The 26,449-nt window shown below is 33.7% G+C and overlaps 1 pseudogene; it reads right to left on the reverse strand.

Annotated features, from left to right (window-relative positions):
* Positions 1–690: 690 nt before the first annotated feature.
* Positions 691–14,918, reverse strand: LOC149234704 (mediator of RNA polymerase II transcription subunit 6 pseudogene; annotated as a pseudogene).
* Positions 14,919–26,449: the final 11,531 nt, after the last annotated feature.

Below are 26,449 nucleotides of genomic sequence, written 5' to 3' on the forward strand. Positions count from 1 at the left end.
GTACTTACTGATTTATCTTTCCTATTCTATGTTTCCCATGTGTGTTTAACATGGTATCAGAGCCATGATGTGTGGCCTTTTGCATGGGTTTCTCAACCTCTAATTCCGTAGTTTTTTATCTCACCATTTATGCATTAGGTCTTCTACCATGAAATTCCCTGCCAACCCTGACATTTACTCAGCGTTGTCGATTCTCTGTAATAGCGATGGTCTCTGTTGCATGCAGCGCTGCCCTATCTGATTATCATAACTGAGCGTTCTATTCATTGTACACCTGTCCGTAAGAATCTTAACGCTCCACTAATTTGGGCTCTGTCAGAAAGGCGTTTTCTCATTTTTGGGCATTCTCTGCCATTGTCAGCGCTCTTTCTTTACAACGTCCACTGTTCGCTTGGCCATTTCATTAATTATAACCTCTGTCACTGTGTACGTTTTTGCTGCATGAGGAGTCGAAATAATAGTCAATTGGTTTCTGGCTAAGCCTGATAGCACATAAAATGTTTTGAGTTGAACGTTTCAGCTTCTGTCCATTGCTCCTGTGCTGCTCACCTCATTTCGAGGACCGTCCGTTCGCGGGCGTTTTGGTCCAGAGTTTCGACTATCTCCCTGCACCATCGTGAACCCAGTAATGGGAACAAGCCGAGACAATGAAAAGTAAAATAGGGCTGGGAGACGAAAAGTAAGGGATCCTCAGCGATCTTTCGCCTTGGGATGTTGAAACTGGCATTGCAAGGCTGTGAGAATCTGATCAACTCGCCTTACTTCTTTAAAATCAATATTCTCCGCTCCAGCCTTTGTTTCAGGTTTCACACTGTCACTTTCTGTATCATAGCCAATCTTCTCTAGTTTTGAGGCTGCAGCCGTGAAAGATTTTGATATATAATATAGAGCTCGAACCATCCGAGATGCGAAAACACTAGAGAGCTGAGGTGCCTGGTAGATGGAACCGTCTAGGACGTAATATGTAAGCATGGGTGTGACTTTCTCAGGCCCGTCGCGCTTTTGCTTTCGGATAACAAAAATATGAGGCTCCATAACTTCATTCAACATATATTCAATGCCTGTCAATTTCGAGAGCTGGGAGATGTCAAGGGGATGAATAGAGTGCATCCTAAGTTGCTCGTTATTACAAGTGTAGTCATAGAAAGGAGAGAGTGCGAAATAATCGAAGACGAAGTTTCTGTCAAGGGGGAAACTGTTGATGCCAAAGTTGATCTCTGAAGCAGATGCCTGTCAAGTCGGTGCCAGGAGGAGGAGCGAGAAGGGGAGTTTGAAGTTTCGAGTTGCGTGCACTTTAATTCAATAACTCCAGTCAGTCGGTCAATTTGTTTATTGTTTTGTGATCGAAGGCGGCGGTCTATACATGTCTTCATAATATAAGACTATGCGATTTGTGTTCTTAAAAAGACTCTACAGCATCATGAGTCACCTCTTCTATTCGATTCAAATTGGCTATCAAATATGTTGCATTGTTTACTGGCTTATATGCTGCTAGCAACTCTGCCTCTACTTTGCCGCTCACCCATTTTTCCTGCAAAGCTAAAGCTGAGAATATAAGTTTTGTCTGTTTACTGTCCACGGCTTGATGGAAAGGAAGAACAGCTGCTTCTTTCCGGATCTGATCCGTGTCCCCTGTTTGCACTGCTCTTAACGTACCGACGATGGTTCTGATAGAAGTTATCAAGCTAGTAATAAACAAAAATTGGATGTTTCATATGCTTAGGCACTTTTAAAGTTGTATTGCAGACTTTTGAAACATTACTTTTTATGTAAGAGTTCCATGATTTCCTTCACCATATTAATTAATCTCGTACTTGGACATTATGGTTATGCCATCAAATAAAGAACCATCAACATCAAGGATTCATCATCATCAAACTGACAAAAAAGGCAATCACACCATTGAACTCCAATATACCCTGGAAACCTCGTAGGGTGAAAACCAGCAAACATTTAATCTTATTATTAAATGCTCATGAGGGATTTCACCCCTCACTCAATGGCTTATAAGGGATTCCATCCCTTAACCATTGTTATAAAATTATTACAATGAATTATCATTAAGTTGTCACATAACTAGCTAAAAGCTAATACAGTTTCCATGTACTCTTTTACTTACATACCGCCACATGCAACATTCCTTGTGGCATGATTGTTATAGCAATGTACCATTCCCGCAACTCGTACTTATCTGCATGGACCATTAATCCTTTTCCTGCCACAACATTAATTACAATCTATGCCTTGCACAAGTAATCCAACTTTATCTTCCATGTTATCATTATCAACATTAACATCACGATTACGTTTATAAATAATCATATTAACTAGCATTTGCCTTCACATAAGCACATATTCTTAGAGGACAAAACACTAAGGCATTCTTTTGAAGGGACTAACTAAAACATCAATTATCACCTTCTTACATGAAAATTTACATCAACTTTATCAAAATATCTAGTACTTTAGCTATTACTTTGACGCATGAAAATATATAAAGCATTCTCACACAACATGTAGACTTTTCCCGCATGCGAATATATATATATATATATATATATCCCTTCTAATGAAAGCTAACACAAATCTCGTGTGCATACACATCTCACTCAACAAGAAGCTAAGATAATAGTTATGTTAGCATAACAGTAATCACATATCATTTTCCCAAAGAAATATAGCCCAATAGTTCTTCTAGCCATACAAAGAACATATCTCTAGCACACAAAGACTATTCTTTGCGCATCCAATAGCTTATCATAAGAGTCCTCCTTTAATGTATGCAACACTTATTCCCTTTTCTAGAATTCTATCAACATTTCGTGTAAACCATTACATAATTCTTCCTTGAAGGAAGTTGTTACAACCTCATTTCTCTATCTTCCTATATGAAGGTTTCTCAAGCTTCCCTTTCGAGAAATTATTAAAGATATCCATCTTTATGCATAAAAATCAAGATACAAAATCAATGTTAACTTACCCTTTATGCATCAAAATCAAGAAGTCAACACAACTCATCTAACAAGACAATCTTTTCAAGAGATTATATTTTTCAAGAAAGTTAACATGATCACTTTCTCTGTGTACACACAAAATCATATTTCCAAAATTACAATAGCTACCCTTATGTGCATGCAACATGTGTTTTTTCCTAACACAGTTACTTTTACTTCAATGCACATAGTCTTTTCATGAAACAAGTATGGATTCTTGATATGATATGAACACTATTTATATGTGTCTTTTAAGGCAAGAATCTCTATCTTTGTTTTTCAGGAAATCTCTTATAAAGTTATTAATTTCATGCATGAAGAATGCTCTCTTTTTCTAAAAATACACTATATTTGTGTATATAAAACATACTTTTTTCTTCAAGAAAGTTAGAATGATTATCGATGTGCCAAGAAGCACATCATATAGCAATTTCTATCATGCATGCAATGCATAAATTTTCCACAAGAAACTTCGAAATTAACTAGTATCCCAATGCAATAAAGCATATATCCCTTTCAATAAAATCCAACTTAACTTCTATTTATTTTATATGCATTCTTTTTTTCCATAAATGCAATATTAACTTCTATTTCTTTAATATGCATTCTCTTTTCCAAAAATGCAATAGCTATTGTTTGAATATGTATTCTCCTTACGCAAAATAGCTATTTCTATGAGCAAAACAACATATACTTATGTCAAATACTAACATAAAATCTTATATTTTCCAAGATTGTCATAAATACTTATCTCTTTAGTTGACTAGCGAGAAGTCCAAATCATGCACTCCAAACTTTTCAAGAGGAAATTGAGTGCAAAGCATCAAAAGCATGATCTGCGTGAGAGGGATTTTTACAGAATACGTCATGCCTGAAGCGACAGTAGATATGGAGTACACAAGAGCTGCGGCAATGGCAGCCTTCACCTACCTTCTTCACGGAAGGGGCTTCCACCGGCTATGAAAACCCTTGCCAGAATTTTCACCCACTACCATTTCTACTTCAGGTTATGTAGCAGAAAACAAAATGCCCATGATATTGCCCGGGAAGGTACTCCCTTTGCTTCACCACTATATTAGCATGCCAGTGGATGGTGAATTCATGTTAACACTATCAGCTAAACCTAGAATTGAATGGAGTTAAAGCGCTGTAACAGTGACAAGAGTGACGCTCGGCATTCTGGTATCCACCCCAAATACCATCGTAGAACCCCCAACTATTGCATGAAATCAAAAATGGTAAATTGCCATGGGTAATAATGGTTCTAGAACCATAGAAATAACAAATTCCTCCCGAGTTCACAGAGCCAACCTCCACCAAGAAGACATGCATAAGATGATGAACTAAAAAAATCCCCCAAATTACATGTTCCACATTCCTTTAATGCACTCCTCCCTCGTATCTTGTTTTCCTTTGACCTCGTTCATTTTCACAACTACCAAGAATCAGTTAATAACTGATTCATAACTTGAAATTACTTTTACGCAGGGTTAATTATAATAGGGATATTACATACTCCCCCCCTTAACAAGAACACCGTCCTCGGTGTTCATCTCTCGTTGGAACCTTAGATTTTACTCATGATATAACCATCTAAACCACACAAAATGTGATCCTTCCTCTTTTAAAATCAAAGATTTCATTCCAAGAAATGACAACAAACAAAATAGTAATGATATAATCATAAGAAAGATCAATAGTCATAAGCATTCATAATTGCAAAAATATGGAAGTTCTAATTTTCACCACTTGGCCCTTACTCAAATTCAAAAACCAAACTCTATATCAACTTACCATTACTTACCATCTACTCTTCGAGAATCATGAGCACTTTCGTGTAAGCATTTTAATAGTGGTTGAATAGCCCATCAACCCTCCATGGTAAGTAATCCTGTAATATGTGACAAACAAATTCAATCGTATTAGTCATAATATTGTGAGTCAAATGAAATACTTTTAACTATCAATCAATTGTGCAATGTTAGATGATTTTTAAATCACAATACTTTTACAAGTACTTAAGAGCTCATCACTATTCCACATGCACACTGAATTAACTCTCATTAAAGACATCCACAAAGTACTTCTAAAAGTACCAAAAGAGCGCCTAGCTCCCTAATCATCAAACAGTCAATCACTACATCAAGTAAAAATTGTCTTAGCCCCACTAAGACGTTCACAAGAGTAATAATACAATAAAGGAATTAAAATTTCCAATAACTCCTAATTTATCACTAAGCTCATTTTCTGTTAAATGTGAATAACATATTTTACACAACTATATATAGAATTTTTAACATAACATATAGCTGATTAATTAATTTCTTTAGCTATGAGAACAACAATAGGCTAAAGAATTCCCAACCCATGGAAACTAACTAGTTTCCAAAACCAAATCGAGTCATTTTCACATCCAGATAGTTTATTTGATATAGACCTTACCAGGTCTAACATGGGATTCCACTGGTCAACCAGCTCAAGAATTGCAATGACCACATAAACGCTTTTCCCTTATTGAGATAATTTATCTCTAGGGAGAGGAAATCCAGGCAAACAAGTACCATCAACCCCTCTGGGCAGGTAACTACCATCAACCCTAATCTGTGCAGACAAGTACCATCAACCCCTCTGGGCAGGTAACTGCCATCAACCCAAATCTGGGCAGACAAGTACCATCAACCCCTCTGGGTAGGTAACTACCATCAACCCAAGGCATTCTAGCCTTTCACAACTATTTGCAACTGTCTAGCATGTTAAATTTATCTTTTATGTCTCTTTCCCAATGTAATCTACATAATGAACCATATACTCATTATCATTAACAAAACAAACATGCGTGTATACCATGCATCTACACTTAACCCTCAATATGGGTCCACAACATCTAGATTGATAGGAAACACAACTGACATACATGTTGTATGCATTCTGATTTCCAAATAACACAATCATGCATATTATATAACCTTATTCTTTCTCATTTATGATTGCAATTCTCATTGCAACATTTTACATGACGAGTTTTCTTGTTACCATTAAGCTACCCCTACTTAATCCCATCAGCAACGTTAGTTATACATATGCATCATTTAACAAGTATTCACTTCCCAAATCTTTTTAGTTTGCGGCACAATACTATCATGCATAAAAGTATATGCAATATTCATTACTGTATAGATGTTAGCAATAGTTGAGCTAACAATCTAAACATTTCCAATTTCCCACAATGTATTGCCATCAACAAACCGATACAAGAAGTAACTACCACAATCACTTGTTTTCGAATTGTGATAATCTTAAATCAAATTCAATTCATGCACATAAGTGCTATTAGTTAGTCAAACAACACTAACCAATCACAACTACCAATCATCTTAATGAAACCATGGAAAAACTTAATCAAAATTAGTTATGACAATCAAGTCTCGCTACTTGACTCATTGCATATTTTGAATATCTAAAGGGGTCCTTCTAATGTTCTTTTAAAACAATTTGTCATCCTATTCAAGGATGTTCCCCATAATTTATATTCATGCATTGGCTCATTAACTTTTGTTCATTGTAACTTCAATCTTGTTTAATAAATGCAACATTGTTATCGCCATATTTGCAAAGAAAAAGTTGGTAGTTGAATGTCACTTTCCTCAATGAGTGTTCAATATTGTTCTTAAGTGCGACAAAAGTTTCATTGTCTTTTATCCTCATTAGGAATCCAATGTCATGAACATAGTTCTGTAGCAACTTTATTACTTATTACTCAAAGTAGTTTAAACACGAATCACACTTATCATGCCAAAAGTAGTGTACTACATAAATCAATATGTGAATGGTTAAACTCATACCTGAGTTAATGCCCATTGACGGCATACCTCAATTTCCTTTTTGCTTGCCAATTCCCAAAGGCGCCAATACTGCAACCTTTAGCTCTGATACCACTTGTCACATACCCTGGTAACCTCGCATGTAAAAGTAGGGAGTTAGAATTTTTTTTTTATACAAATTACTCACAAGTAATTATCCAATTCACAACTCCACAACTCCTCATTAACCATTAGATATAATGTTCATCAGTACATCAAGTAAAATGCAATAAAAGACAGTAAGTTGCATAACCATTAACCACCACTGTGGTAGTGTAATAACATAAGCTGTCTCATGAATCCTTGCATCCATTTCATGATTTCCGTAACCATATTAATTAATCTCGTACTTGGACTTTATGGTTATGCCATCAAATAAAGAACCATCAACATCAAGGATTCATCATCATCAAACTGACACAAAAGGCAATCACACCATTAAACACCAATATACCCTAGAAACCCCGTAGGGTGAAAACCAACAAACATTTAATCTTATTATTAAACACTCGTGAGGGATTTCACCCCTCACTCAATGGCTTATAAGGGATTCCATCCCTTAACCATTGTTATAAAATTATTACAATGAATTATCATTAAGTTGTCACATAACTAGCTAAAAGCTAATATAGTTTCCATGTACTCTTTTACTTACATACCACCACATGCAACATTCCTTGTGGCATGATTGTTATAGCAATGTACCATTCCAGCAACTCGTACTTATCTGCATGGACCATTAATCCTTTTCCTGTCACAACGTTAAATTCAATCTATGCCTTGCGCAAGTAATCCAACTTTATCTGCCATGTTATCAGTATCAACATTGACATCACGATTACATTTATAAATAATCATATTAACTAGCATTTCCCTCTGCATAAGCACATATTCTTAGAGGACAAAACACTAAGGCATTCCTTTGAAGGGACTAACTAAAACACCAGTTATCACCTTCTTAAATGAAAATTTACATAAACTTTATCAAAAGATCTAGTCCTTTAGCTATTACTTTGACGCATGCAAATATATAAAGCATTCTCACACAACATGTAGACTTTTCCCACATGCAAATCTATATATATATATATATATATATATATATATATATATATATATATATATATATATATATATATATATATATATATCCTTTCTAATGAAAGCTAACACAAATCTCATGTGCATACACATCTCATTCAACAAGAAGCTAAGATAATAGTTATGTTAGCATAACAGTAATCACATATCATTTTCCCAAAGAAATATAGCCCAATAGTTCTTCTAGCCATACAAAGAACATATCTCTAGCACACAAAGACTATTCTTTGCGCATCTAATAGCTTATCATAAGAGTCCTCCTTTAATGTATGCAACAATTATTCCCTTTTCTAGAATTCTATCAACATTTCGTGTAAACCATTACATAATTCTTCCTTGAAGGAAGTTGTTACAACCTCATTTCTCTATCTTCCCATATGAAGGTTTCTCAAGCTTCCCTTTCGAGAAATTATTAAAGATATCCATCTTTATGCATAAAAATCAAGATACAAAAACAAGGTTAACTTACCCTTTATGCATCAAAATCAAGAAGTCGACACAACTCATCTAACAAGACAATCTTTTCAAGAGATTATATTTTTCAAGAAAGTTAACACGATCACTTTCTCTATGTACACACAAAATGATATTTCCAAAATCACAATAGCTACCCTTATGTGCATGCAACATGTGTTTTTTCCTAACACAATTACTTTTACTTCAATGCACATAGTCTTTTCATGAAACAAGTATGGATTCTTGATATGATTTGAACACTATTCATGTGTGTCTTTTAAGGCAAGAATCTCTATCTTTGTTTTTCAGGAAATCTCTTATAAAGTTATTAATTTCATGCATGAAGAATGCTCTCTTTTTCTAAAAAGACACTATATTTTTGTATATAAAACATACGTTTTTCTTCAAGAAAGTTAGAATGATTATCGATGTGCCAAGAAGCACATCATATAGCAATTTCTATCATGCATGTAATGCATAAATTTTCCACAAGAAACTTCGAAATTAACTAGTATCCCAATGCAATAAAGCACATATCCCTTTCAATAAAATCCAACTTAACTTCTATTTCTTTTATATGCATTCTTTTTTTTTTCCATAAATGCAATATTAACTTCTATTTCTTTAATATGCATTCTCTTTTCCAAAAATGCAATAGCTATTGTTTGAATATGTATTCTCCTTACCCAAAATAGCTATTTCTATGAGCAAAACAACATATACTTATCTCAAATACTAACATAAACTCTTATATTTTCCAAGATTGTCATAAACACTTATCTCTTTAGTTGACCAGCAAGAAGTCCAAATCATGCACTCCGAACTTTTCAAGAGGAAATTGAGTGCGAAGCATCAAAAGGACGATCTGCGGAGAGGGATTTTTACAGAATACGTCATGCCTAAAGCGACAGTACATATGGAGCGCACAAGAGCTGTGGCAATGGCAGCGTTCACCTGCCTTCTTCGCGGAAGGGGCTTCCACCGACTATGAAAACCATCACTAGTTTTTTTGCCCATTGCCATTTCTACTTTAGGTTATGTGGCAGAAAACAAAATGCCCATGATATTGCCCAGGAAGGTACTCCTTTTGCTTCACCACTATATTAGCGTGCTAGTGGATGGCGAATTCATGTTAACACTATCAGCTAAACCAAGAATTGAATGGAGGTAAAGCGTTGTAACAGAGACAAGAGTGACGCTCGGCATTCTGGTATCCACCCCAAATACCATCGTAGAACCCCCAGCTATTGCATGAAATCACAAATGGTAAATTGCCATGGGTAATAATGGTTCTAGACCCGTAGACACAACAAATTCCTCCCAAGTTCGCAGAGCCAACATCCAACAAGAAGACACGCATAAGATGATGAACTAAAAAAATCCCTCGAATCACACATTCCAGATTCCTTTAATGCACTCCTCCCTCGTATCTTGTTTTCCTTTGACCTCGTTCAATTTCACAACTACCAAGAATCAGTTAATAACAGATTCATAACTTGAAATTACTTTTACATGGGGTTAATTATAATAGGGATATTACATACTCCCCCACTTAACAAGAACACCGTCCTCGGTGTTCATATCTCGTCGGAACCTTAGATTTTACTCATGATATAATCATCTAAACCACACAAAATGTGATCCTTCCTCTTTTAAAATCAAAGATTTCATTCCAAGAAATGACAACAAACAAAATAGTAATGATATAATCATAAGAAAGATCAATAGTCATAAGCATTCATAATTGCAAAAATATGGAAGTTCTAATTGCCACCACTTGGCCCTTACTCAAATTCAAAAACCAAACTCTATATCAACTTACCATTACTTACCATCTACTCTTCGAGAATGATGAGCACTTTCATGTAAGCATTTTAATAGTGGTTGAATAGCCCATCAACCCTCCATGGTAAGTAATCCTGTAATATGTGACAAACAAATTCAATTGTATTAGTCATAATATTGTGAGTCAAATGAAATACTTTTAACTATCAATCAATTGTGCAATGTTAGATGATTTTTAAATCACAATACTTTTACAAGTACTTAAGAGCTCATCACTGCTCCACATGCACACTGAATTAACTCTCACTAAAGACATCCACAAAGTACTTCTAAAAGTACCAAAAGAGCGCCTAGCTCCCTAATCATCAAACAGTCAATCACTGCATCAAGTAAAAATTGTCTTAGCCCCCTCTAAGACGTTCACAAGATTAATAATATAATAAAGGAATTAAAATTTCCAATAACTCCTTATTGATCACTAAGCTCATTTTCTGTTAAATTTGCATAACATATTTTACACAACTATATATAGAATTTTTAACATAACATATAGCTAATTAATTAATTTCATTAGCTATGAGAACAACAATAGGCTAAAGAATTCCCAACCCATGGAAACTTGTTTCCACAACCAAATCGAGTCATTTTCACATCCAGACAGTTTCTTTGATAGAGACCTTACCAGGTCTAAAATGGGATTCCACTGGTCAACCAGCCCAAGAATTGAAATGACCACATAAACGCTTTTCCCTTATTGAGATAATTTGTCTCTAGGGAGAGGAAATCCGGGCAGACAAGTACCATCAACCCCTCTAGGCAGGTAACTGCCATCAACCCAAATCTAGGCAGACAAGTACCATCAACCCCTTTGGGCAGGTAACTACCATCAACCCAAATCTGGGCAGACAAGTACCATCAACCCCTCTGGGTAGGTAACTGCCATTAACCCAAGGCATTCTAGCCTTTCACAACTATCTGCAACTGTCTGGCATGTTAAATTTCTCTTTTATCACTCTTTCCCAAAGTAATCTACATAATGAACCATATAATCATTATCATTAACAAAACAAACATGCATGTATACCATGCATCTACACTTAACCCTCAACATGGGTCCACAACATCTAGATTGATAGGAAACACAACTGACATACATGTTGTATGCATTCTGATTTCCAAATAACACAATCATGCATATCATATAACCTTATTCTTTCTCATTTATGATTGCAATTCTCATTGCAACATTTTACGTGACAAGTTTTCTTGTTTCCATTAAGCTACCCCTACTTAATCCCATCAGCAACGTTAGTTATACATATGCATCATTTAACAAGTATTCACTTCCCAAATCTTTTTAGTTTGCGGAACAATACTATCATGCATAAAAGTATATGAAATATTCATTACTGTATAGATGTCAACAATAGTTGAGCTAACAATCTAAACATTTCCAATTTCCCACAATGTATTGCCATCAACAAACCGATACAAGAAGTAACTACCACAATCACTTGTTTGCGAATTGTGATAAGCTTAAATCAAATTCAATTCACGCACATAAGTGCTATTAGTTAGTCAAACAACACTAACCAATCACAACTACCAATCATCTTAATGAAACCATGGCAAAACTTAATCAAAATTAGTTATGACAATCAAGTCTCTCTACTTGACTCATTGTATATTTTCAATATCTAAAGGGGTTCTTCTAATGTTCTTTTAAAACAATTTGTCATCCTATTCAAGGATGTTCCCCATAATTTATATTCATGCATTGGCTCATTAAATTTTGTTCATTGTAACTTCAATCTTGTTTAATAAATGCATCATTGTTATTGCCATATTTGAAAAGCAAAAGTTGGTAATTGAATGTCACTTTCCTCAATGAGTGTTCAATATTGTTCTTAAGTGCGACAAAAGTTTCATTGTCTTTTATCCTCATCAGGAATCCAATGTCGTGAACATAGTTCTGTAGCAACTTTATTACTTACTACTCAAAGCAATTTAAACATGAATCACACTTATCATGCCAAAAGTAGTGTACTACATCAATCAATATGTGAATGGTTAAACTCATAACTGAGTTAATGCCCACTGACGGCGTACCTCAATTTCCTTTCCGCTTACCAATTCCCAAAGGCGCCAGTACTGTAACCTTTAGCTCTGATACCACTTGTCACGTACCTCGGTAACCTCGCATGTAAAAGTAGGGAGTTAGATTTTTTTTTTTATACAAATTACTCACAAGTAATTATCCAATTCACAACTCCACAACTCCTCATTAACCATTAGATATAATGTTAATCAGTACATCAAGTAAATTGCAATAAAAGACAGTAAGTTGCATAACCATTAACCACCACTGTGGTAGTGTAATAACATAAACTATCTCATGAATCCTTGCATCCATTTCATGATTTCCTTAACCATATTAATTAATCTCATACTTGGACATTATGGTTATGCCATCAAATAAAGAACCATCAACATCAAGGATTCATCATCATCAAACTGACACAAAAGGCAATCACACCATTGAACACCAATATACCCTGGAAACCCCGTAGGGTGAAAACCAGCAAACATTTAATCTTATTATTAAATGCTCGTGAGGGATTTCACCCCTCACTCAATGGCTTATAAGGGATTCCATCCCTTAACCATTGTTATAAAATTATTACAATGAATTATCATTAAGTTGTCACATAACTAGCTAAAAGCTAATATAGTTTCCATGTACTCTTTTACTTACATACCACACATGCAACATACCTTGTGGCATGATTGTTATAGCAATGTACCATTCCCGCAACTCGTACTTATCTGCATGGACCATTAATCCTTTTCCTGTCACAATGTTAAATACAATCTATGCCTTGCGCAAGTAATCCAACTTTACTTGCCATGTTATCATTATCAACATTGACATCACGATTACGTTTATAAATAATCATATTAACTAGCATTTCCCTTCGCATAAGCACATATTCTTAGAGGACAAAACACTAAGGCATTCTTTTGAAGGGACTAACTAAAACATCAGTTATCACCTTCTTACATGAAAATTTACATAAACTTTATCAAAAGATCTAGTCCTTTAGCTATTACTTTGAGGCATGCAAATATATAAAGCATTCTCACACAACATGTAGACTTTTCCCGCATGCGAATATATATATATATATATATATATATATATATATATATATATATATATATATATATATATATATATATATATATATATATATATATATATATATATATATATATATATATATATATATCCCTTCTAATGAAAGCTAACACAAATCTCGTGTGCATACACATCTCACTCAACAAGAAGCTAAGATAATAGTTATGTTAGCATAACAGTAATCACATATCATTTTCCCAAAGAAATATAGCCCAATAGTTCTTCTAGCCATACAAAGAACATATCTCTAGCACACAAAGACTATTCTTTGCACATCCAATAGATTATCATAAGAGTCCTCTTTTAATGTATGCAACACTTATTCCCTTTTCTTGAATTCTATCAACATTTTGTGTAAACCATTACATAATTCTTCCTTGAAGGAAGTTGTTACAACCTCATTTCTCTATCTTCCTATATGAAGGTTTCTCAAGCTTCCCTTTCGAGAAATTATTAAAGATATCCATCTTTATGCATAAAAATCAAGATACAAAAACAAGGTTAACTTACCCTTTATGCATCAAAATCAAGCAGTCGACACAACTCATCTAATAAGACAATCTTTTCAAGAGATTATATTTTTCAAGAAAGTTAACACAATCACTTTCTCTATGTACACACAAAATCATATTTCCAAAATCACAATAGCTACCCTTATGTGCATGCAACATGTGTTTTTTCCTAACACAATTACTTTTACTTCAATGCACATAGTCTTTTCATGAAACAAGTATGGATTCTTGATATGATATGAACACTATTCATATGTGTCTTTTAAGGCAAAAATCTCTATCTTTTTTTCTTCAAGAAATCTCTTATAAAGTTATTAATTTCATGCATGAAGAATGCTCTCTTTTTCTAAAAAGACACTATATTTGTGTATATAAAACATACGTTTTTCTTCAAGAAAGTTAGAATGATTATCGATGTGCCAAGAAGCACATCATATAGCAATTTCTATCATGCATGCAATGCATAAATTTTCCACAAGAAACTTTGAAATTAACTAGTATCCCAATGCAATAAAGCATATATCCCTTTCAATAAAATCCAACTTAACTTCTATTTCTTTTATATGCATTCTTTTTTTTTTTTCCATAAATGCAATATTAACTTCTATTTCTTTAATATGCATTCTCTTTTCCAAAAATGCAATAGCTATTGTTTGAATATGTATTCTCCTTACCCAAAATAGCTATTTCTATGAGCAAAACAACGTATACTTATGTCAAATACTAACATAAACTCTTATATTTTCCAAGATTGTCATAAATACTTATCTCTTTAGTTGACTAGCGAGAAGTCCAAATCATGCACTCCGAACTTTTCAAGAGGAAATTGAGTGTGAAGCCTCAAAAAGACGATCTGCTTGAGAGGGATTTTTATAGAATACGTCATGCCTGAAGCGACATTACATATGGAGCGCACAAGAGCTGCGGCAATGGCAGCCTTCACCTGCCTTCTTCGCGGAAGGGGCTTCCACCGGCTATGAGAACCCTTGCCAAAATTTTCGCCCACTGCCATTTCTACTTCAAGTTATGCGGCATAAAACAAAATGCCCATGATATTGCCCGGGAAGGTACTCCTTTTGCTTCACCACTATATTAGCGTGCCAGTGGATGTCGAATTCATGTTAACACTATCAGCTAAACCAAGAATTGAATGGAGGTAAAGTGCTATAACAGAGACAAGAGTGACTCTCGGCATTCTGGTATCCACCCCAAATACCATCGTAGAACCCCCAACTATTGCATGAAATCACAAATGGTAAATTGCCATGGGTAATAATGGTTCTAGAACCATAGAAACAACAAATTCCTCCCGAGTTCGCAGAGCCAACCTCCAGCAAGAAGACATGCATAAGATGATGAACTAAAAAAATCCTCCGAATCACACGTTCCAGATTCCTTTAATGCACTCCTCCCTCGTATCTTGTTTTCCTTTGACCTCGTTCAGTTTCACAACTACCAAGAATAAGTTAATAACTGATTCATAACTTGAAATTACTTTTACGCAGGGTTAATTATAATAGGGATATTACAAACACCCTGAAAAACCCCTTGGGCGCTTCAATTGTGCATGGGTTACATATCAAACTTGTGATTTCAATAAATTCCTGAAGGATTTTAGAGAAATTAGACCCAAAAAACCCACCTAAAATGCTTCAAAAAGCCGCACTAAAGACAACTCCTAAAAAACAACACAAACAATGTTTTACCAATGCACACATTTACTTGATTAACCATGTATAAAAAGGTTATGGGTCAACTTTAACATGAGGAGAAAAAAAAATACACATTTTATTGTAAAATGGACCATTTTGCTAAATAAAATTTGCTTTTATATTAATTTCTCCATCTAATTAGAATATGAACTTATTAGAATTAGAGTAAACACAAATCGCTAAAAAATTGGTGAGCAAAAACAAGATGACACAAATTTAATTTTTTAAATTCATTAAAATCAATACAACCTAGCAAACTTATAACACACTAAAACTATTAATAAAAAAATATATACTAAACCTAATTAAAAAATTAATAATTAATTAAAAATAAATAATGATATTTCCTACCAAATTTCATGCTATTTATAACAAGGTGCCACTGTTGTGGCGCTAGTCCCTGCCGGTTAACAGAACAGTTTGGTCAGTTATTATTATGAGATTTAATTTGCGTTATCATGAGAGCTGGTTTCCATTAGTAGTGTGTTGTACGCATGCTTACTTGTATTAAGATTTAATGAATTGGATGGCCAATTGTTGAATGAACTTTTTGACTTTATGCGAAGGGTGAAATATAATGAACTTTGCGTTTGTTAAGTAAGAATTGTCAGAAATGTGATTGAATTGATAATTGCTTGTTACAATTTTATTATATCTCAAATTTTTTGTTTCATATTACAAATCTATCCATCTATTTAAAATAATAATTTAATTTGTATCTTAATACATTAACATACATATTTAAAATATGTTTTAACAGTATAAAGTAAAATTACCTTATCACTTGTCTTATTATTTTCAATTATAAAGTAATTTTTAAAAGACATTGGTCCTATATTTTGTTATTATGATTAAAATTAATTTTCAAAAGACACTTGTCATATATCTTGTTATAATGTTGAGTTTGTATTTCTTAAAATAAGATTAGTTTTAGATATAATTTTCCAATGTCTCATGATTTAAAAAATGCTTAGATTAATAATTAAAATATAATAAAATTGAAGAGTGAATCATAGAAAACTTGAGGGAAAAAAACTATAAAAGGTAATAATAATGCATTATAATCTATGAAGAATTAGGGAGTGTTAAAGTAAGTTATGTATTTTAATAGGCACAGGGTATAAAATATCTTGAAATGCATAATAATGAATTATAATGTATGAAGAATTCGAGAGTGTTAAAGTGAGTTATGTATTGTAATAACCATGGTGCACAAAACATATTAAAATAATAGGAAGGTGTTAAAGCAAGTTATGTATTTTAATAACCATGGTGCACAAAACATAGAATTTTCTTATTTTTTTACATTTGAATATTATGGAAATATTGATAAAATGATAATGACTAAATAAACATTATTATGAATATAAATTTGTTAATTAAATTCGTGGTGGAGAGTGTTCAATATTTACATAGATTATTCTCGAAGGTCAAAGAAGAACTTAAGCATTTAAAAATTATAGTTATGGAGTCTTGAAGCCATGATTGAAAGATTACATATCTAGTAACATATTTGGACATAAGTGATACGATTCAGGTTAATCTCAATGATTGAGGAATTATTCCATGGTCAAAAGAACAAAAGATATATTTATTTAAAAATATTGTTTATCATAACTTTAGTGTGAACTTTAAATTTGTCCAATTACTAATTAGCAAAGAAAAGGACGTAATTTGTTGCAGTTAATTAATAATTTGTTGTGATGCAAAAGGACATGACTTTTGGCTTTTTTTTATAGTTTTGTGTTAGTAAATATAGCATCTAAGTACAATAATAAAATAATTTTGATAAGTTTATTTTATAAATTAAAAATTAAAATTAAGCAAACATTTAAACTTTACGAGTTGAAATACATGTAATTTGTAATTAGTAATTTGTTGCATTTAATTAATAATTTGTTGTGATGCAAAAGGACATGACTTTTGGCCTTTTTTATAGTTTTGGGTTAGTAAATATATCATCTAAGTACAATAATAAAATAATTTTGATAAGTTTATTTTATAAATTAAAAATTAAAATAAACAAATTAAAATTAAAAAAACATTTAAACTTTACGAGTTGAAATGCATCTAATTTGTAATTAGTAATTTGTTGCATTTAATTAATGATTTGTTGTGATGCAAAAGGACATGACTTTTAGTCTCTTTTATAGTTTTGGGTTAGTAAATATAGCATCTAAGTACAATAATAAAATAATTTTGATAAGTTTATTTTATAAATTAAAAATTAAAATAAACAAATTAAAATTAAAAAAACATTTAAACTTTACGAGTTGAAATGTAAATTGCTCATGATCTCCAAGAAAAAATCCATTATCTTTTGGTGTTCTATACTCTTGCTTTCTGCAATATCATAGTAATCGAATTAAAAAATATAATTTATAATTTAAAATGATAAGCTAATACATTGTGTAATGATATATTGAATATATATAAAAATATATATTTTTTACACAGAGAACATTGGTTTTGGAGCGTAAGCAGTGGCAGTAGAATCCAAATTCAAAATATAATGCAATTCATGTTTATCAAAATACATTTATGTCAAGTCAAAGAAATGGCACTTTATAGGTTGGATAAAGAAGTATTGTCTCAGTACAATGTCAAATTTTGTGCTGTAACATTTTGTCATTCTGTCAGTACAATGTCATTTTGTCAGCAATGACAATACTTCATTCCAAGTCTCCAATGGCTGCGACTGTGCGTTCAGATATTACAACTTCAACTGTAGTTTTTGTGATAAGCTCACGAGCTGTTGTGACACTGCCAAAGGTGATATACAATGCCAGGGACATTAGTACAGAAATGGTGATCAGCAAAACCCCCCATGATAGCAGCAATTGACAAAGTTTTGCAAATCTTGTGTACCTTCCAAATCTGGCAGAACCCCCTTGACGAAGAATTGGCTCCTCAAACTCAGAGAAATTGCCAATACTGTTTATATCGCGATTTGACTGAATTTTGAAACAAAGCATATAGTTAGTACTACAGGGGTTGGTGTTTGCAGACAGATTTATGCTTAGTTTTCTTAAATAGAAATTTAATTGCACCAAGGAATCTGCTTTTATTCTAAGAAATCAAAATGAAAAAGTAGTAACAGAGGGACAGTAGAGGAATTGTTGGCAAATGTTGGAAAATGTTGGAGGGAAATCAAGAACTGCATACAAAATGGATGCACTTGAAATAAATAAAAATGTTTAAACAAAGCTGACCTTTGATGACCATGGGGCTGGTGAAGACTGCATAGTCGGATAGCTTGATGATGAATGGGATTGATCAATAAAGGATCTTCATAGCAAGGTATTAACAATCGAGCTTCAATCACTAGCCATTTAACACATTGTTATAAGCAAGTGATTATAAGCTAAGTCGAACCAAAGTTTTGGGGTGGAAAGGTTTTGGGGTCTTATTGCGGGTTTCGCATTGCTTTGCAATGTTGACGAGATCTCTTTTGATTTGCAAAAACAATTTATTAGGAAGTGAGTATTGTATATACCTGAATCAACTGATCAGATTCGAAAGCACACCGAGGAAGGTATTCTCTTTGTAATATTCTAATATTGGCAGGTGTTGTGTGCCTCATATCAGAAGTCAGTGCAGCAGCCCTGCCAATTAGACAACAGAATTTCAAAATAAGATCAAGCTGCTGAAAGGTACTTTATCATATGCAATCCTATTACTGGTTACAAAACTGTATCTGCGGTCAAACTTCAGAGTCACGCTAACTAGCTGAACATGACAATGCAGAAGGAGACATCAAAAGTGTGAGGCTACAAAGTCATAATACTTGTATTGCAGCAAGAGCATAATATGAAGAAACATATTCATATTACTTTTGCATTTGTTGTAGACGTGAAGGCCAGCATGTTCCTGCATTTTGTAATTTGCATAACAAACAGTTAGTTAGAATAAAGTGATAACATTGTAAATTGAAGAGAGGACATATTTGAGACAAAACATCTTAAGGAGTTATGTGAACTAAAGCTTCTTGTGCAATCCTTATACCATGTACAATGTGTCAAAAGCTTGTTTAACATTAAAAAGAGTATTTGATTGACTAAAGCTGTATAAGAGTAAAACAGATCTCTAACATGGCTTGTTGCAGTTTTCCAATCTTGACGAGATCTGTTTTAATTTGCAAAAACAATTTATTAGAAACTGAGTATTGTATATACCTGAACCAATTGATCAGTTTCGAAAGCAGACCGAGGAAGGTCTTCTCTTGGTAATATTCTAATATTGGCAGCTGTTGTGTGCATGATTTCAGAAGTCACTGCAGCAGCGCTGCTAATTAGATAACAAAATTTCAAAATAAGATCAAGCTGTTCAAAGGTACTTTATCACATGCAATCCTATTACTGGTTACAGATCTGTATGTGTCATCAAACTTCAGATTCACGCTAACTAGGTAATGCTTTTCAACGAGATCTAATACGAACATTGGCTCAAAATATTCCAGAGTGCTGAGGACGGCATGTACTGTGGTGGTCTTATTGGCGGACAACTGTCCCTCCTCGAAATGCTGGAAAGTTACTCGGCTTGGGTTTTACCCTGTTTGCGCCCTTTGGGTTATTATTGTTACTTGGTTGTTTAGCTCTGCAGTCTCTGCGATTTTTCCTTTGTATTTGTTGTATTGTCTGCGGTGAAAACAGAATGCGGTTCCTGCCTGCTCGGTTAACTGTATAGCAAACGTTTGGTTGCGGTTCTGTTGTTCCAGGTCCGGCTTGTATGCCTCGACTGTCTGGTGTCGCTTTGTTAAGTTCGGCTACTGTATTGTTTAGATGTTTGTTCCTCTGTCGTTTGGCGTTTTCCAGTGGCGTTGATGTTTGTCACAGTATTGTCTGTTCGTTTCCCTCAAGAGTCCATGGTTATTTGAGCATTATAAGTTAATGGCATTCTGGTTAAATACTGAGGGTTTCTCTTACCTGCATGGGTTTTATGGAAATTTCCGTAAATGTCGGTTTTGACCACCATGTCATTGCCATTGTCTTAGTATAGAACAAATGGGCAAAATGGTGCAAGAAAATGCAAACAGCCAACTAGAAATTGTAGGCACGGGTTTCATAAAAACCTTTAAGTCCCCTTGCCGAAGAACTCCAAAGGTAGTTTCTTGATAGGACCCTAAATGCGGAAGACGAGGTCTGTTTAATGAATTTGGTGGAAAAGACAAAAAAAAACTTGCTGGTGTGGAAAGAAATACCAACCAACAGTTAGGGAATGTCGAGAGAGAGATCGATCAGGCAATCTGTAACACAGAATGCAGCTTCCACGAGTGGGGATATGGAACCGCTTCATTAGGATGTGCCAAGGACAGCATAGAGGAAAGGGTTCTGTACCTCCAGAGGTATAAATCGCCATAGAATACAAGATGAGGAGTTCAGGGTGGGGATAACCTAGTGTCCATAATGACTCTGCTCCACTGACACCTTTGGCCATCATAGGGTTAGAAATTACAGGTCTTCATCTTTCATAAATGAAATTATTTTTATAAACTCTACCAGGTCATTCACAAAGCATTAGTGCTCGTTTTTATTGCATAGGACTTGGATATCCTGGTGAGCAAGTATGCATTCCAATAGATTTCCATGCGTCCCAGTTGAGAATTTATGTTGTTTAGGCCAAAAATACAAATAAGACTGGAACTGATATCTAATGGTTGAGTGATGCAAAGATTGCAGCTTCACCTGAAATAGAGAGCTACGTACTATGAATCTTAGTAGTTTTATGTATAATGTTATTTACAAATTTCTAGTGGGAGACACCCACAACTGCAGAGCCAAACACTGACCTTCGGGTTAAATCTATCTCCCTAATTCATTGATTTTTCTTATAAAAAGAAGAATATTATTCAGCATTCCTGTGAAAATTTATATTATTGATTACTTCTGTGTGAAAGATAAAAATAATTGAGATTTCGTGGAAAGCTTTCTTTTAGAAGGAAGTTGTTAATGGGTAACAATCATTGAAAGATAATGTTAAATGAAGGCCTCTTAAAAGATACAAATCAGTAAAATAAGCATAGCCCTGCTTATTGACTAAAATTTAATATGATGACATAAAAAAAATACTTGCCTCCTTAGGATCTGTAAGCATCCCAACAATTGCTGCATCAATGGCATCTTGATTCTCTGTTCTGGATGCTCTTGCAACCATCAAGACAACAGCATCCTTGTCATATCCTTTTGTGAAAACCTATTCATGACAACAATTAGTAATTGATAGTTGTTTGAAGGAAGCTAACAGTACTCGATCATCGAATATTACCACGAACCCTAACTAGCCAATTTGGTACAACTGCAGTATCAGCAAAAATTACGTATTTATGAAATAAGAGAAAGGACAAAAAGAAGAATCAGAAGTCCAGAATAAATACCAACCTTTTGGAAGTGGCCAACTTGGTTTGTACTGTTGACAATATGTGCTGGTTTACCAAAAAAGGTATGGATCCCAGTACCAATGACAACATGTTCAGGTTCACGCTGTTTGCAAGCAGAGCCAGAATAAATCCCATTGCCAGGACCCTTTGTTACTGGTAATGACTGACCACTGAGGGCAGACTACACACATTCAAAAATATTGTCATAAAGCGTGGTTCAGGAAAAGTACCAAATGTTGAAGTTAATCCCAGAAACGATATAAAAGCATACCGAAAATTCGAGCACTTGTAATCAGAAATAAGAAGTAAAGAAAAGGATTGGATTAAGACCTGATCAGTCTTTAAAGGATCTGCTTCAAGAAAACGTGCATCCGCAGGAACAATATCTCTAAGTTTGATGCTGATTATGTCACCAAGAACAAGCATTGCTGCATGTTCTTCATTCCATTGTCCATCTCTGAGAACTTGTTACGTTCAAAGTCTTAAGTCATTGACCAAAGAATTTAAAACTGCAGCAGCCATGATCTTAACAGGATTCTGAACATCCAATTGCATGCCTCCCCTCAAAAACCAGGATAGAAAACTGAAAATATTGGGGCTGCCACTGATACAAAAGATAGTGAACAGACCTTGCTCTTTGGAGCCAGCCAAGTCATCAGTGCTGCAGCAACATTGCCAGCATTGTTTTCCTCTATGAAACTTATGTTTAGATGAGATTTTCATTCCTTGTACAGGTAAGAGAAACATAGGTAAAATAAAACAAAACTTTCGAGCCCAAAACTTTCATTGGACTTAGTTTATAATGCTATTATAATGAAAAATCATGTCGGTCAACCAACGGTCAGCAATTGATCAATTGCATATAGTCCCAGGGAAGGACTAATAATACCAAATGCATTATGCCATAATTCCATTTTCAAACAACATATATTCATTTTAAAGTCCATATAGTTTGGTGCTATTTATAAAGTCTAGCTTCAAGCATGTTGCAGAATGCATTCGAACAGACATGTATAAAGACTTTCTAGCCTTGTTTCCTGAGTCGTTACCTACAGTATGCAAGAAACAAAAACTAACATAGCATTCAGCTATAACATAGGAAGAAACAGAAATGACTAGCTGATTCAATATACAATTTGTCATTTAACTTGAGTAGATAATAAGTGCCATGTTTAATCAATGTATGGAATCTTTGCTGTTTGCATTCAGCAGCTGTAGATACAAAATTATTGCTGATCTGATGTTGCATTTGCTGTATTCAATGATATAAAGCATGATGCAGAATGCATTCCATTCGAGATAGAGAACAGAAACAGAAACAGTACAAACACAGATGCATAAAGACTTCTCTAAACAGAAACAGTACAAACACAGATGCATAAAGACTTTCTAGCCTTTTTTCATCAACCGTTGCGTTACATATTCTTTGTAAATGAGTCAAAATTGCAAGTCAAATACTTGTATTATAGTAACAGCATAATATGAAGAAACATATTCATATTACTTTTGCAATTTGTTGTGGATGTGAAGGCTGCCATGTTCCTGCATTTTGTAATCTGTATAACAAATGGTTAGTTAGAACAAAATGATAACATTGTAAATTGAAGAGAGGACATATTTGAGAGAAAACATGTTAAGGCATATGTTCATGTACCTTCCATTTGTTAGTTGACATGTAATAGCTCACTATCTTCATTGAGTGTGAACTTGCTCTGAATTTTGAAGTCACGTAAGATGTAAACAGTGGTAGCTTTCTGTTGCAAATATGTTTCATATGACATTGATTTTAAATCAGGAAGCAAGTCATGTAATAACGGCTCCCTGATAATGCACTGGACAAAGTTATTTGTAATGGATTCTATTACAGCATTTATACAATGCTTGTAGAGGAAAGGGCAATTATCATTGCATTGTGAACAGAAAATTGTTGCATTGGCTATTGCTATGGATGAATTCACTCGGGAGTTACAAATTGCACAAACAGGTTCGAAAGGAGTTGAATATGGATTTGTTGCGATCAGAATACCTTCGACCTGTTTATAAAACATTCAAGCGTTAATTTACATTATTACATGGCAAATGCAAAGGCAGCAAAAACATTATTATTGCTATACTTACAGCATAGGTAGATGTAGTTAGTTTTCTGAGATTGTTGAGTGCATCTGTGTTAAGTTCAGTCATGAACGTTGACTTCGATGCTCTGAATATTGTTTCTTTTGTGTTTACCTTTTTTGTTAAATTTTTGAAAAGGATGAGCGGAAAGTGTCCTTTTTGCAATTGTTTTTCCATTGAAAGGAAAAATTGTTCATATGTGTCAAAGAGTTGCAACTGCAAAACAGAAATTGTTATGTATTGAAAAATACAAAAAGTAATATGCAAATACATTGTTCGTATGCATTGAAAAATTGCAATTGCACTAGACAAATTACAAAAACTATAGACAAATTACAACAACTATGTATTGAAGTGATGCATGTTATCTACTGAAAATTAGGAATAAGTAACATCTGAATACATACAGTTGCATTGTCGTTTTCAGAATCTCCATCTTTGATATGAAGTATGTAATGCAATCCAACTCGTTTGGCAAGTGTAACGGCGGCAGCGATTGTGCCAATTGGGTACATTTCTTTTTTGTTTGCAAATTGGCTAATGGTTGTATTGGGAATGAAGCAATATTCTTTGCAAACTTCAGGTACAGTTTCTATGATACTTGATTCATTAAGCAATATTATTTTGTCACAGTCACCGCGATCATATACAGTTTTAGGCAATATTCTGAAATTTGTAATTGAGATGCTGTTGCCTTGCAAAATTTTGTGTTCATGTCGCTCCACCAAATGTGCAGGTACACTCAACGTTATAGTCATCATTCCTTGAGCATCTGTCAAATCAGCTCGCAATACTTGACGTGATTTGTTTGCTTTATCAAGGAATGCAGTATAGACAACCATTATGTCTCCAACAAATAGCTGCCCAATTTTACGACTATTCAGATCTTCAATTGATACTTTAATTGGCAGTATCTGTTTTTGCCTATTAAAATTGCTTAGTTAGAAATTGCTATAAACATTTGTAGAATAGTATGTTTCTCCTAGAGACTGAATAAGTAGAAATAGATTAGAGTGTTGTGTTTCAAATGCATACCTTTTTGATGTATCATTTTGTACATTTGTTGAATGAAGTTTGGCTGCAATTGTTTCAGTTGGACTAACACAGGCAAAGGCATGGTTCAATATGATGTGGATATTATCACGTGTATTTTGTGATAAGCAATGAATAAAGAAATTGTGATATGTAACCTGTACATGTCTTCTTGCTGCATTGTTTGGGGGGACTTACTACTAGTGCTTTCTTCACTCGTCCAAGATTTTCTAATTTATATACATTTAAATATAGATATGTAAAAAGAGAAGATATATATAGTAAACATTAATCTGTTATATATACATTTAAATATAGATACGTAAAAAGAGAAGATATATATAGTAAACATTAATATTTTAAATAGAAAATTGCATATTTGTATAGTTGTCATACATACCTTTTCAAAGCAAGTGGTTGGTTTGCCTTTTCTAATTGAGTTATGTGCTCTATTTCTTCAGTTGTTTGTTTTCCTTTTTCAGGATTTATGCTATGTTATAGAGTAGCAATATATATTTAGTTCAATTTGAAAGAGCATATAGAAGTAAACAGTTAACAAGGAACATTAAAACCATAGAACCATACATATGTAAAGATAGAATGCATATATAGTAAACATTAATATTCTAAATACAAATTGGCATATTTGTATAGTTGTCATGGACATACCCTAGTGAACATTATTATTCTAAATACAAATTAGCATATTTGTATAGTTGTCATAGTCATACCTTTGCAAAACAAGTGGTTGGCTTGCCGTTTCTAATTGGCTTATGCATTCTATTTCTTCAATTGTTTCTTTTCGTCTTTGAAGATTTAGGCTATGTTATAGAATAGTAACATATATTTAGTGCAAATTAGAAGTAAAAAGTGAACAAGAACATTAAAACCATAGAACCATACATATGTAAAAAATAAAAATAGAATGCATATATAGTAAACATTAATATTCTAAATACAAATTAGCATATTTCTGTAGTTCTCATAGACATACCTTTGCAAAACAAGTGGTTGGGTTGCGCTTTCTAATTGGCTTATGCATTCTATTTCTTCAATTGTTTCATTTCCTTTTTCAAGATTTATGCTATGTTATAGAATAGTAAGACATATTTAGTGCAAGTCAAAAGAACATATAAAAGTAAAACTTGAACAAGAACAGAAGATCCATAGGAAAGGAAAGGCAAAAAGAATATACTCTGTTTGTTTATGTTGCATGTTGTTGTTCTTTTTTCTTGGTCGTTCTGTTCAATTGAAAAGGGTTTTACTAGCAGAATCTGCATCCATAAATAGATGAGGTCATATCTGCAAATT

The sequence above is a fragment of the Pinus tabuliformis genome, chromosome 8, assembly GCF_031772625.1.
Source record: "Pinus tabuliformis cultivar Carrire ecotype Pingquan chromosome 8, CPIR1, whole genome shotgun sequence".
Taxonomy (NCBI): domain Eukaryota; kingdom Viridiplantae; phylum Streptophyta; class Pinopsida; order Pinales; family Pinaceae; genus Pinus; species Pinus tabuliformis.